Below are 10346 nucleotides of genomic sequence, written 5' to 3' on the forward strand. Positions count from 1 at the left end.
ATATATATATACTAATGCAAAAAATTAAAGGAGCAGAAAAATTTTATAAATTTTTTAGTGATTTTTGGAAGGCTGTAACTTGGTGAAAAAAAATCGTATCGAAAATTTAAAAAAAGGATTTTATAGCTTGAAACCTCTAGTTTAGGTGTATTTTTTCAAAATTTTTTAAAAGCTCCGATTATTGCGCAAACATGAGAAATACCGCGAGCCAAAAAATTTCTAAATTTTTTTTTTTTTTCGAAGAGCCCACGGACCGCGGAAAAATTCTTTCAACTAAACGAATGCATACATCGTTTAGCAAATTTATTCAGCTTCAATTTGGTTTTTTTTTTTAACCTCGTAGGACGATTTGTCGCAGAGATATCAGCCTTCAAATAGAAAGTGATCCTTTTGGCTTTGATCTTCGATATTTCAGGTACCAATGATCGCACAGAAAGTTGAAGGGCGGCGTTAAAAACTTGAATAAATTCCCTACAAGATCCTGTCATCATTTTTTGAAAAAAAAATTTTTTTTTATTTTTAACATCCATTAGAAGAAAGTACAAAAAAATGACTTTTTTTGGTTTTTTAGTAAATCAACCGCTACTCTGCATATATCGATAAAAAAAATAATGTTGCCAGAGACTTTTTTAGCTTAATGTACCCCCAAGACCCCTGTAAATTTTTGAATTGATCTATCGTACCGTTTTTTGGGAATCATCGATCAACGTTTAGCTAAACAATTAAAGGAGCAAGTTTTGTTCCTTTAATTGTGTAATCATAATCAATTGAAGGCTGATATCTCTGCGACAAATCGACCTACGAGGTTAAAAAAAAAACCAAATTGAAGCTGAATAAATTTGCTAAACGATGTATGCATTCGTTTAGTTGAAAGAATTTTTCCGCGGTCCGTGGGCTCTTCGAAAAAAAAAAAAAATTTAGAAATTTTTTGGCTCGCGGTATTTCTCATGTTTGCGCAATAATCGGAGCTTTTAAAAAATTTTGAAAAAATACACCTAAACTAGAGGTTTCAAGCTATAAAATCCTTTTTTTAAATTTTCGATACGATTTTTTTTCACCAAGTTACAGCCTTCCAAAAATCACTAAAAAATTTATAAAATTTTTCTGCTCCTTTAATTTTTTGCATTAGTATATATATATATATATATATATATATACACTCGGACATCATTCTGAAAATAGTTAGAATAGCTTCCTAGGACCTCAAAACGTCGACATCTGATGAAAACTCGACTTTCGAAAATCGTCGATTCTCTTAGCGGGAAGTTAAAAAAGAAAAGTGATTTTTGGACGTTCATCGAATCCTGGCATACGGCTTGATAGTCAAACAAAATTAAAAATTATAAAATAAATAATAATAATTTTATGATATTCTCAAATAAAGTTTAACTAATAAAATTAAAAAAATTAAAATTATATGAATTATTACAGGCTCAGTGCTTTGGAGTTATCAGATTTGAATCTTTCACGTTTTTCGAAGTCACTTATTATAAGTTTAAAATTATTTATTATATTTTTCTTAATAACATAATAATAACCATAATTTTTATTATTATTATTATTTATACTTATATATTACAACACGAACTTATTCATGATTATGAGCACGTGGTGGCAATGCTTCCAGTTCTCGAGGTTATACTTTATTCAGATATTTATTTGTACATGTGATGATTTATAGAGATTTTCCAAAACAGCCGATTTTTTATAGATATTTTATTTGTAGAGATTTTCATTTTTATATATTTTTTTTAAGTAGATGTTTAGATATGCAAATGTTTCTTTGTAGGAATTTTTTTTTTTATTGTAATTTTTTTTTAGTGATTTATAAATCTAGAGATTTTTTTTATAGGGACTTTTTTTTATTCACTTATTTTACAATACATATTTATAATTTTACATTTAATTAATATAGATATATTTTTAAATATTGTATTTTTTTTTTACAATTTTTTTTTTTTATAGATAATATTTGTATAAAAAAGTGATACATATTTTCCTTTAGAGAAGTTTTTTTTTTCCCGATGTTATGCTACCGCGCAAGAATTAATGACCGATATTGTATATATTTTTTTTTTTTTATTATTATTAGACATGATTTAAGATAGTCGCCTGGCCGATAACGCCATCTGTTCAGAGTTTACAACTTCTTTGAATCCAATAGCCGCTCCAATATTATTACGTGTATAGAAGTTCGGTAATTAATGTAATACCGAATAAGTTTAGGTCTTGCAAAAAATAAACTTGATTTTATGCTTTTCTTATTTTGTCAATTGAAATAAAATATTACAGTTATTAAATTAAAAAAATATCAAGTACACAAGTTGGAAAGTAGTTTTTTTATAAGAGGTTTGCAAGTAATTTTGACCGAGTTTTTCTTCTAAATAAATGCTCTTATCACAAGATGAATACAAACTTGATGCATTACGCTATAATTTAGCAATCCTTATTTTATTTTTTGAAAGTTTCCGATTGGTTTTGTAAAAATTTGTAGCGTCTTAATGTACTATACAGATGCGACAAGGACCCTCTTAAAAAAAAATATAATTATTTCATTACACATAACTTGAGTTGTGTATTCGAACATCAAAAATTCAAAATTCAAGATTATTGTACAAGCTTTGGGTATTTTTTAAAAATTCGAAGTTTCTAAAAGCAATGATATTCGAGAACTTGAAAGTTCGAAAATTGGTTAAAAAAATTCCTTCGAATACAAAAATTAGATTATTTAAAGTTTTAAAATTTCAAATAGTTAATACTTCAACATATGATGATCACACTCTTGTCTATTTTGTCAGTACTTTAAAAATCACCTTGTTTGTTGTGATGACAAAGCGCGTTTTATAAATACATATCCATAAACTGAATCAATGGTATTTTTAAAACCTACTCTTCAAGGGTAGAGCGGGAAAAATATGAACGAAGAGAAAAATGCCCTTTAGTGACTATGAGTACGCTAAATTTTTTACTTATTTAGTATAAGGTAAAAGACCGAATACTAGAACACTCCAAGTATTTGAATATCTATATTTATGAGTATAGGTGTATAAATACATGGGGAGATCAGGTACTGGTCCCTGATCGGGTATTAAGTTTTTTACGTTACTTTAAAAAAAATTTTCTAAACCTTCAATCGCCATTAAAATAATGATTTCTCTATTCTCGAATAAAATAGAGAGACTCCAAATAAATAAACAGTTTGTTTTTATTTAATATTTTTTACACAATTCAACAAGCATGAGTTAATACAATTAAATTTAAGTAAAACATATTCGAACACCAACAGATCTCGAGCATCTTAAACTATTAAAACACAATTTTTAAATAAAAATCATTGTATACCCGATTTTACCCATCACTTCTCTAATGAAACTTTCTAAATCTTATCATAATACTCTTTGCAACAATTAGACTCTAAAAAAAAAACATACATATAAATATGAACTACTTTTACCTTAAAAAAAAGCATAATTCAATTTACCCATAACACTGAGTATCAATAACAGAAATATTAATTAATAAACGTAAATATAATATATTGCAAATATAAATAATTAAAATTTAATTATCAAAATTAATTGTATAAGTTTTCACTTAAATAAATTAAATTAATTATGACTAAATTATCAACCGATAATTTTAACAAATGAAATATTCATATGTGATAGGATATAATTAATTAAAATCATATCAAACGTCCGTATTAATAATATGTGCATTCAAATATTTTTTTATAAAAAGAGTATATTAGCTATTAATTAAGAATAATTGTATGGGTTATTATTATTGAAAAAAGTAAAATAAAATAAAATGAGGAATTAAAAGTAAAGGGGTGGACAATTGAATAAACATCTGGTATCGTATGACTCTGAGCATTCTTTAGCATCTATAACCCACAATAGTTTAATACGGAACAAAAGAGAATGCACACAATAAATGCACGTATGAGGCTTACAATAAACAACATCCATGTATTGTGTGTACTGTTGTTTAAATACACACGTGTGAATATGAACACCATATACACACCAAAATCTAAAATAAGAGTATATAGTATGTGCAATGTACACAATACAACACTAAAACACTAAACACCAGTATAGTATCACAGCAATACTGTCGCCGGTACGGAGTACAACTGCGTTTTTACACTGCAATAAGCTCGAGTATATGACAACTATTTTCATTCAATATACCGGCTAAAAATAAACCAACTCGTAAATTCATAAAATAAAAAATCTATTAAAACTTTTGTGCAGTAAAAAATTTTTGATGATAGTTTAATTTTTTACCGTAAATTCGCCGAGTAAAAGATATTTAATTTATAGGATTCGATCCATTTATTTACTACCTCGGGTTGTTTTTTTTTTTTTTTATTATTATTATGCAATAAAAAAAAAATTGTATTCTAAAACTTTAATATTTTTAAAGGATAACTGGTTCAGTGATAAAAATTATTTAAACTTTTATTTGGAGTTTCTCTTTAAATATATCAATTACATAATTTATGTTCAATATCTATACTGTAAAAATTGAGAGTGAACTCAGAATGATAACGGATTTTATTTCAATCTGGATTCACTCCGTCACTCATAGTTCCGAAGTTTTTAAAAAATGCAATCCGCATACGGAGTAAATGCGGAGTTTGTTTTTCAGCGAAGAGACTTCGGAGTGATCTGGATTTTATTTAAATCCGCATTTACTCCGATTCAGAGTTTTAATATTAAAATGATTTTTTTCAGGAGTGAATTTCACTCCGAGGGGATAAAATAAACAGTCATCCGCTTCACATTCACTCCGGATTTAATCCGTGTTCACCCCCCAAATTTTCTGCAGTGTCAGGGCAACTAAAATAAAAAACATGAATAGAAAAAAAAATTTGAAATATCCTTGAGTTGACTACTTAACGCCAACTTTGGTTTAAATTTTTCCTTTAGTTTTGAAATAATTTTTATGATAAATTATCGCTGATAACACTGCATTGCCTAAAATACCTTTTATCAAGAAAAAAAAAATCTTGACCGAATTTTGGCACAGTCAAGTTTCGGAGCATTCACCTTACGAAAAGATAAATCTCCAGCTTAAAGTGTAAATATTTTTATACATTTGTAAAATAATTTTTTCATGAAAATTTTCAAGTACAGTCACAGGAAGTACATAAATTGTTTCACTAATTACCTAAATAAGTTACGTAATTATTTTTCACAACAGAAATTATGTAGAAAATGTCATTTGAAAATGATTAAGAAAAAATACTGCGCAAACGACTAAATGACTCAGATCCATTACGTAAAAACGTAACGTAAATAGATAATGAATGTAATAATTAAAAAAAAAATTACTCTTAACATCAGATGGGATTTAATTTTAGATCAGAAATAAATATTAGACCTTGTGTTCATTTTAATAAACATGCTAGTATATTTTTATTTACAAATACAAACAACTAAACACTATAATTATTAGAAAAATAAAAGGTCAATTTTCTCGATTTCCATTTATTAATTTTTCTAAACTTTAATACGAGAAAGTTTTATAATCATCTAATATTAAATAAATTGGTATACATAAAAAACTATAAGTATTAGTTTAATTACAATTTTTTAACAATAAGATAAATTTAAAACGCATTAACATTATGTTGAAACAAAAAATTAAAACGTGCTCTGTTTCCCTCAAATTATCTTACTTATATTTTATCTCATACTTGACTAACGATAACCTTAATTTCAATACAATCCTAGATCTTTTCCGGTTTGTAAAGTGATACTGTAGTTACCGTTATATTTTACTAACTAACTATAAAAACTCAATATCTCTTCCAGTGATGCGTAACCTGCTACTTTCAAGATGATAACGCCGTACTATTATTATAATTCATTAACTATTGGAAAATTTTTTATACGCAATTAACAGACTCTAAATTTTTTTTTTTACTGATATTTTAAAATCTACTATAGAAACTTATAAATTGAACTATATTTATTATTTAAACTTCAAATATTTGAATTGCTGCACAGAAAAAAAAGATCTTGAGTGAAGAAAATGTTTCGGAAGTTCGGAAGACAGAGGTTTGCAGGAACCAAGTCAAGATTTTTTTGAAAAAAGAAAATTTGTCTTAGTCAGATGCGATTTATACTTTATTCTAGAAAATTTAAGTTTTCAAAAAAAATTTAGTGAATCAAGAAAATTTACCTTCAGTCGAAAATTAATTTTTTCTGTGTATATATTGGGGTGATAATTATTTCTCTTATTCATTTGATTTATCAGACTCCCGAAAATATCTTAAATTTTGAGTCATAAAATTACAGCCACGGTAATTTTTTTTTATCACCGACTTTATGATAAAAAAAGTAAATTTGAATTTTTAACGAATTTTTTTCTTTTAAAAATAATCAATGGCTATTTTTAATTGTTTTAAAAATTTTCATTGATTTCTAAATTTCTCGATTTTTATGTAAATATTAATCAAGATTAATTTAACTTGAGACAGTTAAATTTAAATATTATGAAAAAAATTGTCATCTTTATATACATTTGCGCAATTTAAATATTATAAATTATGTTGACTATTAACGAGTACACTATTGTAGTACATGAGCTTATAAAATAATGTGTAAAAATCAGTGGGCATAAATATAGAGATCGGTAGGTCAGGGACCCACATTTAAACATTAAGTGGACACGCGGGTCTAACCACGTGGGAGTTATATACAATCGGGGCCTGAGTATACTATAGCCCATGTCTTTATGTTCAGTATCTCCGTGAGCTCCGTATGATCCGCATCAGTGAATAAATTTAAACGTATTTCATCTATACAAAAACGAATATAAATATAAATTTTGTTTGTGCATTTGCAATAAAATTTTATTTCCATACATTTATTTTTTAGTGCGTGACAATAAAAATTTATTGCGATTAATAAAAATACTTCTAATAAACGTAAGTAGAAGTGGATTTTTTAAAGTCTTCTGGTCGATTTATTTTAAAAATTTAATTTTGTGGATTGGAGTACATTTTTTTTTTTTTTAATATAATAATTGATAAAACAAAGTGCTAACAATTGAGAAAAAAAATAAATAAAAGCGATTGCAATTCTGATAATGAATTTATCTATTTTATTTAATGCCAATGATCTCTTGCCGCTCAAATGATAGCCGACCCTGACTGATAGTTTCATTAATAACAGTTACACTATACATACTAGTTACTCCATAACACGATATATAATATTTAAAAACAACGTTTTTTTTTATCCAGCGATTGTTATTTATTAACATTGTTTAAAATTTAAATTTAAAACAACTTTTTATATTTTATATCATTTCATTTTGCTTGAAATGTCATAAAATTGTATCTCACGTAACGAATTTACGATAAAAAAAGTCGATATTAATTTATAAATAATGAATGTTTTTTACAGAAAAATATTTTTTTTTTATTATTATTATTTATAAAAATATATTTTTAAATAAAGATACATAAACATTAAAATGAGATAGTAATTTAGTAGCAGACATGTTGCGCGTATTTTCACAACGTCCGAAACATCTTCACAAACATTAACTCTTGACAATTCAAACACCCACACATACCATCCCGATTATACTGACGATAGAGTAATAAATAACCTTTTACACAAATAGCTACAACCATTGCATGTTCTGATATTATATATACATATATAACATATATATATAACATCCACTACAAACTCTCTTTTCGATAGCGTTTTTATCTTATATATATATATATATATATATATATATATATATATATATATATATATATATATATATATATATATATATATATATATATATATATATATATATATATATATATATATATAAGATATATATATATATATATATAAGCAATGAAGTTGTTTAAAATCATATGAATATTTTTTGACATTCAAATTAAAAGAAAAAAAAATTACAATTTGAATGAAAATTATTAAAATTTCCTTGAACTTAAAAATTTTCCTGGATCATGACAACTGAAACGAGAGAATTAAAATGAACGAAGGGCGCAGAACATATGTGACGTGCGGTGGGTCCAGAGACCCATCAAGTAAAACCCCATGCAGCGACTTTACTCAGAAAATAAAAGTACATTGAGCTGATGATTATTTCTATGCACATTGCACATTGCCAGAATAAATGAAAGGAAATTTGTATAATACTCTGCACATATATTATTTATACTCTAATTGTGCCTTTCACTTATATTTTATTATAATGTCTTTCAAATTATTTTCCAGTCTAGGAAATAAAAAAGTAAACTACATATTTATGTTTCGTTTAAAAAGACAGTAAACATTTGTAACAGGACACAATGCAATGAATTATAATACAATAGAACGGTTGAGTTTTAGGATTTTAATAGCTTCGAATATAGCGCAATGAAAGAAGTGAATTTCGGAGTGATTTAATAAATAGTCGGCCCTTTTAGATGTCTTGTGACGGCCCTGGTACTCTCGCATTCCTTAAAGATCCGTTCTCGGAAGTGAGAGCGAATATACCCAGCGTCCCTTTTTTTCTATAATGTTGCAATATTTTTTTTTACTATCATAGATTATGTATACAAAAAAATTTTTAAAGGTTCAATTACCCCACAATTAATGTTTTTATGAGTCACAGTGAGTTTATCAACGCGTAGTTCACTATCAATAAAATAAAAAATTAAGACTTTGAATACCAAATCTATGAATAGATTCAAAGATAAATTTGACGATGACAGTAAAAAATAACAAATAATATAACATAGCGCGATTACTTCGCTTATTCAATTCTCGCGGTAATGTAACATAAAACATGTTCTATGTATAGAATCATACTATTACATTAGCAGCTCGCCCACAGAATAAATTTCCAATCATCCACGCATCTCATCTATCAACTCAAATTACAACACTTATTGACATTTTTTTGCTTATATATATATATATATATATATTTTTTTTAATAATTTTTTATGCAAATAATACTCAACTGTGATATATATTTCAATTCCATTTAATATAAAATAATGATGTGAAAAGTATGATAATTAAATTTGGTTTGGATAATTATCAGGGTTAGCCGCACATTGGACTGTTTACACTCTTATTGATTAATAATTAAAATAAACATCAAACTCGATACATTTTAAATCGAATATTAATCAATTACGAAATGAAATCAAATATTGATAAATCATCAAAACAAAATTAACTAATTATTTTAAAAAAAACAAATATTATATATTTTAAATTAAATATATGAATAATTAAATTAAATGAGTCATTGATTAATCATTGAGGTAAAAACATTTAATAGAATTTTAAATTTTTAAATGTGTCATACTTAATTATTGTCATTAAAATTAAAAAACAATTATTTAATTATAATTTAAATTAAAAAAATTTCGTGATGATAAAAACATTTTTTTTTTTCGCCAAAATATGAGATCAATAATCAAGTGTTAATTTAATTAAAATACCAGTAGGCGTGTACATAAATGGATAACCTAGTGTAATGAGATATGATGATATTGAAGATTAATTTAAGAAAGACAGTCACTGTTACAGAGAAAATAATCTTTACGTAGGCGTCACTCAAGAGATGACACCACAATTTTTAAATACACACAAGTTATGTAACCGAATAAAAAAATTTTATTTAATTAAACTGATGAATTGTGATGATGATGATGATAATTAAATAACTAGGAGTTAATATACATCAGTAAAACTACTTACATGATATCTTCGAACATTGAGATTAATTAAAATTTTTATTATTTCTCACGAAGAATTTCAACACCTTATTTAATTCGAGCGTAACTGGTAGCTACTAAGAATGTACATTAAACTTTAATTTAATTCCATGCAAATTATTTTATAATCTTTTTCATTGTACATAAATTGTAAGGAATCGTAAATGTCTAATTTTATTAAATAAATGGCTACGATTAAAGTTATTAGTTAGTTTGATAAATGAATAATTATTTTTATAAATAAATAATTTAATTGAGACAGTAAAATGTCATCATTCATCATTCATCATTTATTTGTTAAAATAATATTAATATTTAAAGTAACTTTTTAAAACCATTCATCAATTTCAATTTATTTTTCGGGACACGTCGAACATACAGTAAATCGATACCGTAACATCCGTAACAATTTTACAAATTATTATCCTACATGTTTTTAGCTGGTGCAGTAAAATAAAATTTTTTCCATTAAAATGGTTAATTAATCGTATTTCCATCGATACGACTACCCAATTTTAATATCCAATAGGACAAAATTTTTAATTTTGGTACAATTTGTCTGGTAAAAAAAAATGACATTTTT

General features: G+C 25.7%; 1 protein-coding gene across 1 annotated transcript in view; it reads left to right on the top strand.

Moving 5' to 3' along the window:
* The first annotated feature begins 6775 nt into the window (after positions 1 to 6775).
* Positions 6776 to 10346, top strand: part of LOC130675368 (uncharacterized) — a 54311-nt gene continuing 50740 nt past the window's right edge. The window contains exon 1 of the mRNA XM_057480994.1: positions 6776 to 6943. The gene's annotated coding sequence lies outside the window, so the exon portion shown is untranslated. The remainder of the gene's footprint in view (positions 6944 to 10346) is intronic.

This window comes from Microplitis mediator, chromosome 10 (assembly GCF_029852145.1).
Source record: "Microplitis mediator isolate UGA2020A chromosome 10, iyMicMedi2.1, whole genome shotgun sequence".
Taxonomy (NCBI): Eukaryota; Metazoa; Arthropoda; class Insecta; order Hymenoptera; family Braconidae; genus Microplitis; species Microplitis mediator.